Source organism: Elgaria multicarinata, chromosome 4 (assembly GCF_023053635.1).
Source record: "Elgaria multicarinata webbii isolate HBS135686 ecotype San Diego chromosome 4, rElgMul1.1.pri, whole genome shotgun sequence".
Lineage (NCBI taxonomy): Eukaryota > Metazoa > Chordata > Lepidosauria > Squamata > Anguidae > Elgaria > Elgaria multicarinata.
In genome coordinates this window covers 127,380,972-127,388,113 of record NC_086174.1, presented here as the reverse complement: position 1 = coordinate 127,388,113, position 7,142 = coordinate 127,380,972, and the positions used below count along the sequence as shown (strand labels likewise).

The 7,142-nt window shown below is 43.8% G+C and overlaps 1 non-coding gene across 1 annotated transcript; it reads right to left on the bottom strand.

Annotated features, from left to right (window-relative positions):
• Positions 1 to 3,216: 3,216 nt before the first annotated feature.
• On the bottom strand, positions 3,217 to 3,288 carry TRNAA-UGC (transfer RNA alanine (anticodon UGC)). The gene has a single exon. It is a non-coding gene; the product is annotated as a tRNA-Ala (tRNA).
• Positions 3,289 to 7,142: the final 3,854 nt, after the last annotated feature.

Here is a 7,142-nt window from a genome sequence, read left to right as displayed (position 1 = left end):
TGCTGGTGAACACAAGAACCAACTTGCCTATCTTTAAATTGAGAAGAAACAATTATGGCTGTGGCATGAATACAGCCATGGAATGATAATGTCTTCATCTCGTGGCAGGATGCCAGTGTCTGACAACCTCCTTAGGAAGCTTTGCCCACCACATCCACTGAATGCTTGCAGGAGAGACTGTCTACTGGAATTTTCCATGTAAACGCATCCACTGTAGAAAAAGAATGCTAACACTTAAATACTACATTTTTCTTCTGCCGCAAACTTTAAGTTATTAAACCTGTTTCCCTTCATTTTCCTAATCTTCAAAATGAGAATATAATTATACTTCGCCCAGAGGAGTATTGAAGGATGTATTTAACTCCAGTCTGGAGATGATCTTTGAAGCTGTGAAATGCTGCAAGTGCTAATTACCATTTTATTGTACACCATTGACGGTACTATTGACAGTACTAGACTATAATTTGATGAGGCGTTTGAGACACAACTAAAATTTCCTTCCCCTCTCCCTAAAATTTTGTAATAGGAAACGGATGTGGTTCCAATTAATACCAATCATTGTTCCTTTCTATTTATCCTGTGGAGATTGAAGAGAAGAGCTGAGTTACTTCAAGAGGTTCTGAATTGCATTGCTATTTATTGATTGCATTGACATCCCACCTAAGAATATAAGAAGAGCCCTACTGGATCAGTCCAAAGGCCCATCTAGTCCAGCATTCTGTTCCCACACTGGCCAACCAGATGCCTATAGAAAACCCATAAGCAGGGGACTGCCTATATGTGATGGAAGCCCCTGGGGTCAGTGCACAGTGGTGCGGTGTCGATTATAGGACGCAGAAGCCACTGTGCACCCACTCCGGGGCTTCCCCCAAAACTCCGAAACAAAAATGTTGGGGACTTTCCAGAGCCAATCCAGGGGCGGTCCCTGATGGAAGGTAACTGGTGATTGGTCGCTTTCCACCAGGAAGGGGCAAGGGAACGCTGCAGTACCTGGATGGCCTCCGGAAACCCCATGCTCCCTGATTGGCGTCGGGATTACCTGATGCCACCTCAGGAGATGTAAACCATGGAGTTTTGGAGGGAGGCGGAGCCAACCTGGTGCCATGAACACAGCCCCCTATCTTTGTGACAGTAATTAAAATCACCCATTACTGCAAAACTTTCTCTTTTGGATGCTTCCCTGATCTCATTACCCATCTCAGGATCAATGTATTGCTGGTATTGGTCAATGACCATAATAAATATATTCATTCATTCATTCATTCATTCATTCATTCATTCATTCATCTCAAGATCACTGTGAGCATTTTAGTCAGGAGGATGAGAGTATGTCCCTAATACTAAATTACTTTTGGGGCTTGGTATTGTTACCCACAGTTTCAGCCCATTCTATAGCTTCCTGTTGGTCCTGATTGGGGGAGTAGTGATAGCCTGCTACGTGCCACGTGAACCACCTCTCTTAATGGCCCCAGAGTCCATTCCTGTTCCTGCTGGGTGGTGGGAAGTTTTAATCACTCATTTCCTTGCATTATGTTTTCTTTCCCAAGGAGGCCAGGCCTTGAGACCAGCCCTGGTCTGTCCTGTGTGAGTTTATATTGACTATATAATGCATGAGTGTGATTTGATCTGTAGCGCTGGTTAACTTTCCTGAGTGATCTGCTCTGCATATGTTTTGAGTTCTCTACCGTGGATTCATAGGTTGTCTTTGGTTCAATTGTCAGGCTCCATCTTTTTCTTAATGCTTAATTCTTTGCCTGTGTAATCTGTATATATGACTCAATTTGCAGCCCATGGCTTGGCTCACATTCTTGCATCATCTGCTCTGCATATATGTTATTTCCTGCTTTCATAAATTGTCGAACAGATTGTAAGCCTATGCGGCAGGGTCTTGCTATTTACTGTTTTACTCTGTACAGCACCATGTACACTGATGGTGCTATATAAATAAATAAATAAATAAATAAATAAATAATAATAATAATAATAATAATAATAATAATAATAGTCTGGATTGTGTTGTGATGTGGAGAGGTGGCTATATCATGTGTGGATGATATTGTTTAGTGGCAGAAGACATGTAAGTGTGTGCAATAGCTTTATTTATTTATTGCATTTATATCATGCCTTTTTCCTCCTTAAGAAACCCAAGACAGCATACACAATACTCCTCCTCTCCATTTTATCCTCACAACAACCCTGTGAGGTAGGTTGGGCTGGGAGTCTATGACTGGCCCAAAGTGAGCTTCCATAGCCAAGTGGGGACTAGAACCCAGACCTCCTGACTCCCAGTCAACCTTATATCTGAGGTGAGTTGTTGGCAGGATGCCAGCCTAAGAGTCTGAGGCTGAGAGATAATTCGCCCCAGTATTTTGTGTGCTATTCCTTTAAGACATGTGTACGGACAAGCCTGGAGGGCTAGCATATCCAGCTGAAATGAGCAAGAAGGTCCAATAAGTGAGTGCCTCACAGGTCATACATTTCTGGTCAGGTATTGAGGACAAGATTCAGCAGTTTAACCTAATCAGCCACACCAAAACTGAGTGCCTCATGATGGGATTAGGTCACATATAAATACACCCCAGGCAAAGAGTCATAACCTCAAGGTGTTGCATAACTATCGATAAGTATGGTTGGGTGGAGATCTCCACCCTTAAGTACAGCGATCCTGGAGATATCCCAGCCTGATTAGATTTTAACAAAAGACATCTGATGTGTCTTTCAACACGCATTTTGCCCAGGGACTTTTCCTTTTGGTCAAGTGCCTGTTCTTCCTGGCCTCTCTAAATCTCTGGCCATTACACATTCCTGGCCACCTACAAGGTGTTTCTGGTTTGTGGCAAGCAAACTCTGTTTTGCTGGCTGCTGCCATTGGCTCTCGCTTCCATTACTGATATCACTCTTAAGCCACAGAACCCAAGGCTCTGTTAGAGAACCTCATCAACTTCTTCCCTTGAACCCCCCTTCTACCAAAGTTGAGCCTGCACACACAGCCATTTTCAAGACTTCTTTCCACAATACCATAGGTGTTTCCTCTAACCACAGTGGCAACTTCAGGATGATCCAACAGGGTCTCTGGGAAGGTATCTTTCAGCGCTGCCCTATCTTAGAAAGCTGCCTTACACTGAGCCAGACTCTTGGTCCATCTAGTCTAGTATTGTTGACACTGACTGGCAGCAGCTCCCCAGGGTTTCAGACAGGAGTTTTTCCTGCCCTACTTGGAGATGCCAGGGATTGAACCTGGGACCTTCTGCATGCAAAGCAGATGCTCTACCACTGAGCCACGGGTCCCTATCTTTCAGAGGTTCTTTTCCTACAAAGTGGAGCCTTCACCTCTGTACCCACTTTTCTTTTGTATGCGTTTTTGTGAGTGCTGACAAAGATTTGTTCTATCTTTTAAACTAGTCTTGTGGTTGGAAGTCTGGCCACTTTGGTGCTGCTTCTCCCTGGAGAACCAATGGAAAGGATCAAGATCGTGACCAGGGTCCTGCTCTGTAGTCTCCTTTGTTTCCTCTTCAAACCCCATGCTCATTGTAGTTGCTGAAATGCTCTTGAGTTGGGCAAAACACAACATAATCTGGAGTCTATGAGTGTCATCAGACGAGGGGGAAATCACAGTTCCCTACCGACACTTCTCTGTCCTCATTCCTGTCCCACAATACTTCCTCTTTCTTCCCAGAGAAGAAAAGGGAAGTAAACCAAGACCACGTGGCGCATTCAGGGGGCACTTTTATTTTATTATTATTACACAGCAGGAAACGGCATTCCATTCCATCCACACACACCCCAAAAAAGTCGTTTTAAAAGGGATCCATTTTGTGACAGAAAAAAAGCAATTAAGACGTAATGATGCTCATTTGCTTTTGCTGACCTTATTTAAGTGCATGAAAGCTACAACTCTGCTTTTCCTGCACACAGCAGTAAATGGTAGCACATTTTGTTTCCAGAAGAAGAAAAAGTTGGATTAAAAGGAGTCCATTTTATGATGGAAAACAGGCAAGAAGGAGCGGGAGGTGCATGGGAGGCAGGCAGGACTTGCAAAAAACTGTGTGGGCAGTAGCGTGCATGCGATAAAACACTCGTCTGATGAACCCCTTTGTGATCCCAGTAGAGCACTGTGAGTTTCCCCAAAAAGGAAATGAGGGGAAGTAGGAAGTGGCACACAAGGCGCTAGATGTTGCTGTGGGTGTTCTGAATTTAGTTGCCCTAATCATCATATTTCCCCTTTTGCCATGGTGACTTTGTGCAAGTATTAGCCACTGCATGCCATCTGCAACTAGAAGCAAATAACGCTGAGCTCTTCTTCTCCCCACAATCTTGCAATCCTCCTCTCCTTCCTTTTGTTCTTTTCTCCCAAAAGTGTTAGAACCCTGATTTGCCTTGCCCTGACTTCTGAAACTCCCCAGGAACCATGAGCTCCATCACACCTATTTCCCCCCACCCCCCCCCACACACACTTTGAGTCTGCAGCTTCTCCCTCCATTTCCTTAGCGAGTCTAGCACTGGGCACTTTCACATCTGTGCATTGTTGCGCTATTTCAGCTCATGTATCTTTTCACCTGTATTGCAACTGTGCCGGCAAAATCTCCCATCCCACCCTCTATGTTCTCCTTCCCCCTGCAGTTAATTTTTTATATATCTATATCTGCACAAATACAATAGTACGGCAGCCTGAAACTGTGCTCTTACAGTAAAACAACACACTATGCTTTCCCCTAAGATCATATTAAACAATATAAGTGAAGAGAAAGTATTACAATTAGTTTTAGGGGAATTTGTGGTCAGTGTTGGCATGGCAACAAGAAGCCAACATTGTTGTGGTCAGGAAACCTAGATATGCCTACTCAGGAGTAAGAACCATAGAGGAATGGGACCGAGTCCAAGCATGGGCGGTGGCAGCCTCGCTCGCCTTCTCCCTGGGGTGTTCGGGTGCCCACTCTCCCTCCCCCTTCACAATTGAGCAGAGAACCACCCCACCCTCCTGTTTTGTCAGCGAGACCGTCCTTTGACACACACACCCCCAACAAAACCCGGAATGGTCCGATAGAGCGCAAGGACAGCAATACACGGGATGCTTTATTGTGCACAGAGGGGGGGGGAAACAGACTTTCCCCACTCCAAAATAAGACAGAAAAGGGAGGGGAAGAGGCGAGATGAGCGCAGGACAGGGATGACATGTGAGTACCGTACTGCAAAAACACATACCCTATTTCGTCAATTCTAAGACACACTTTTTTCTCCATATAAACATGTCTAAAAATGGGGTGCGTCTTAGAATCGCGGGTGTGTCTTAGGGATTTTTTTCCTGTTGGTGGTACTGAAATTAGTGTGCGTCTTACAATCGAAGAAATACGGTATCAGGCACGCCGAGAGTGTGATAAATCACTGGTGTGATGAAGCTCCATATCTCAGCCCGTTTAAGCCTATCCCACCCAGAGCAGAGCCACACACATGCAGCCATGGCCTGGTTCCTAAATGCAACTGCCCTTGATTTAATGATTGAGCATGTCTTTAACCTAATTTCCCCATACTTGAGTCATGTGAATGGATTTCTATGCTTTGCATCAGATTCCCAGCCTGATATGTTTCATATGTTTAACTTTTGTAAACCGCCCAGAGAGCTTTGGCTATGGGGCAGTATATAAATGTAATAAATAAATAAATATGCCTATAACTGTTCATTGTATATGAACTGATGAATTCCCTATTGGAGTGCAGCTAGTGCATATTAACAGCAAGCTACTTCCCAATGTGAGAATCGTGTACATTTTGTAAAAAAAATGTGTGATAAACCATCCATCTTTAGAATAGACTTATGTGTGTATGTGCCACACACCTGCCAAGATGCGCTACTGCCAAGGTTAAATGATCCCTTATACATGTGTATCTTGGAATGTGTGTAAGCCAGCACACCTATCTGGGGAGCTCATTTACAGAACCAAATGTTTTTGTTGGGTTCCACCTATTCGTAGCACCCCGCTATCAGAATTAATTTTAAGAGTTAACAATCTTACTTCCCATGCAATCCTGTGCACATTCATTCAGAAATATGGATTTCTATTTGGTGGTAACGTGGAGACAGGACTTCTCTGCAGTGTTGCCCACTCTGGAATGAATCCCTCTGAGGTAGTCAGATCTCATCACTGGCATATTTTAGGTGCTTATTGAAAAAGTATCTGTTTAGTTTGGCTTTATCTTAGCAATAAGCTATCTTTCTGCCAGTCTCACAATACGTGTGTGTGTGTGTGTGTGTGTGTATGAGAGAGAGAGAGAGAGAAAGAGAAAGAGAGAGAGAGATTTGTTTGTTCATATCCTTTTGTAAACTGCTTTTGGATTTGTTTCAAATGAGAAGTGGCATATAAATATTGCTAATAAATAAAATAATGTCTTACTTTATTCATTGGAGTCTACTCACAGGTAAATGTGCATAGGATTGTATCCTTAGAGAAGTAGTGAGTGTCAAGACTGACCTGCATTTTATTTTGGAGTTATTTTTTTTTTTAAAATGTAGTCTTATCCAGGAATCATAATTATTCAGCCTTAACTGCACCAGGCCTTATGTACACTGTTTTCATAGAGCTAGCCTCAGAAATGCAAATGACAACAGCCTTGATAATGTTCAGGAGGAGTCAAGTAATCTTCTACAACTCCCACCATCCACATCAGCTCACATCTAATTGTTTGAAGCACACACGAGTCATGGGTATTGACACAATACATAAAAGAAAATGTTCTGCCTTGGACAGGTTATGCAATACATCTGTCATGTCTAGCCCTGCTCCCCTGGGTTGGAAGAAGGTGTTTCAGGTGATCAGAAGTAGAGGAGTCAGCGCCAGAAACAGACCAGCCTGTACCAGTGGGGGAGAAAGCTCTCACGGGCTTTTCACCAGCTGGTGGTGAACTCTCTCCAGAGCTTATCTCGTCAAGGGCAAATCATACACAGTCAGTGGGAAGTCAACATTCTTCTGAAGGAGAGAGAACCGACAGGTTAGCCAATCCTAGAGTATGCCACAGACTAAAACAGGTGGAGCGAAAGGAAGGCGAGAGAAAGTCGGCTGGGCTCACATCGCGTCAGAAGGCACCTCAGAACTAGTCTCTCTGAAGTTAACACATCTTGGGAAAAGGCTTTCCGTTCTCCTTGAAAG